Here is a 2,473-nt window from a genome sequence, read left to right as displayed (position 1 = left end):
ATTCTGTCTCTCTCTGCCTAACATGGGAATGTTCTCAATTACCCTGAATAAAGTTGAAAATTCCTGAAAATCATGCTCTCTCCTCAATTCTTTGTTGGGATTAGGTGTGATTAACCTTTGAACACATGGGGAGCAAACTCAGCCTGTTAATTCCCCCAGTACACCCACCCACCCCTGCTCCAGAGTACTCCTGAGTGATGTTAGAAATAAACTGAAAATGAATTGCCCCAAGAACAGACTCAGGAGATTGGAGAAAGGCAGGAAGTGAGACAGTTTATTCGATTCTACAGAGTTGGGTGTTGGTCCGACCTGGGCTCCACCGTGTTGGTGTGGACCAGCCAGAGACCACAACCCTAACCCTAAGGGAAGGCTTGAAAAGGACCTGTTTGTTCTCCATGGATTGGATACAGAGATTCGTAATCTTCACGGCTGGCTAAGAGAAGAAGGGGAGGGAGGTGCATTGGCGGTAGAGACAACTCTTTCTTTTCTAGGTGAGAGGTCTGACTTGACCTAGGTGACCCTCCTCACATAGCTGTGTGGGATTCTTCAGCAGATGGGTGTCTAAGATAAGCAAACTGCCTTGGGTACTCAGGAAGGCACTCTTTTTTCCTGCAAGGCATGGGGGCTTGGGAGGGTAAAACACTAAGCTCTACTCTGGTCATACAAATGTACAGTCTTCACTTCTTTTTAAAAAATCTTTTTATTTTGGGAGTCAGGTGGTAGCCCAACAGGTTAAGCTCATGTGTAAGGATCCCGGTTCGAGCCCCCGGCTCCCCACCTGAAGGGAAGTTGCTTCACAGGCAGTGAAGCAGGTCTGCAGGTGTCTGTCTTTCTCTCCCCCTCTCTGTTTTCCCCTCCCCTCTCCATTTCTCTCTGTCCTATCCAACAACAACAACATCAATAATAACAACAACAAGGACAACAAAAGGGAATAAATAAATATGAACAAAAACAACAAGGGCAACAAAAGGGATAATAAATATATATAATTAAAAAATCTTTTATTTTATTTTATTTTATTATTGGATAGACACAGAGAAATTGAGAGGGGAGGGGAAGATAGAGACAAAAAGAGACAGAAAGACACCTGCAGCCCTGCTTCACCACTCGTGAAGCTTTACCCCTGCAGGTGGTAAAAAGAAAGAAAGAAAGAAAGAAAGAAAGAGAAAGGAAGGGAGGGAGGGATAAACAGACACCCACAGCCCTGCTTCACCACTCGTGAAGCTTTAACCCTGCAGGTGGGGACCAGGGGCTTGAACCTGGGTTCTTATACACTGTCATGTGTGCGTTTAACCAGGTGCGCCCACACCTGGCCACTAATCTTCACTTCTTATAGTGACATCCTGGGAGCTCAAGCTTGGGCCAGGAGCACAGCAAGAAAGGCCTCCTCCCAGGTGAATGAAGTAAATTGTTGACCTATGGACACCCTTTAAAGGTGGCAGAAGAGCTGGGTGGTGGCACATCGGCTTGAGCGTGCATGTTACAGTGCGCCATGTTCAGGCTCCTGGCCCACCTGCAGGGGGAGGCTTCGAGAGTGGTGAAGCAGGGCTGTGGGGTGTCTGTTTCTCCCTCCCTCCCTCCCTCCCTCCCTCCCTCCCTCCCTCCCTTTCTTTCTTTCTTTCTTTCTTTCTTTCTTTCTTTCTTTCTTTCTGCCTCCAGGGGTTATTGCTGGGGCTCAGTGCCTACACCATGAATCCACCGCTCCTGGAGGCCATTTCTTCCCTTTTGTTGCCCTTGTTGTAGCCTTGTTGTGGTTATTATTGTTGTGGTTATTACTGTTGCTGTTGATGTTGTTCATTGTTGGATAGGACAGAGAGAAATGGAGAGAGGAGGGGAAGACAGAGAGGGGGGAGAGAAAGATAGATACCTGCAGACCTGCTTCACGGCTTGTGAAGCGACTCCCCTTGCAGGTGGGGAGTGGGGGCTCGAACCGGGATCCTTATGCAGGTCCTTGCACTTTGCGCCCCGTGTGCTTAGCTTAACCCACTGTGCTACTGCCGGACCCCCCCCCCCCGCCTTTCTATCTCCCCCTACCCTCTTGACTTCTGGCTATCTCTACCCAATAAAGAATATTTTTTAAAGAAGTGATGCTGAGAGGTCTGTTGCAGTAGTGAGTAGGCCAGCCAGGATTCAAACCTGTGTTGCACCCGCCTGTAAAGTCTGCACTTCACTCCTTCACGTCTCAGGACTGAAGCATTTTGTGGAAGACTCAGAGCTGAGAGTGATCACAAGGTAAACAGAAGCCAAGCTTGTAATAATGTTTTCCCCAAAAGCCATTTTGGACACGTCAACAGAAGTATGACACCTTCTGAGAAGAGGAGAGAGGAGAGGCCAGGAGAGGAGAGGAGGGGAGGGAAAAGAAGAGAAAAAAGGAGAGGAGGATCCTACTCTAGGCCTCTGTGGTTGTAGAACTGTCTTTGGTTCCAGCAAACCTCCCTTGGGGAAGAAAACAGTGAACCGCACACTCAGCTGC

This window comes from Erinaceus europaeus, chromosome 11, assembly GCF_950295315.1.
Source record: "Erinaceus europaeus chromosome 11, mEriEur2.1, whole genome shotgun sequence".
Classification (NCBI taxonomy): Eukaryota; Metazoa; Chordata; class Mammalia; order Eulipotyphla; family Erinaceidae; genus Erinaceus; species Erinaceus europaeus.
Note: the sequence above shows the minus strand (reverse complement) of the source record.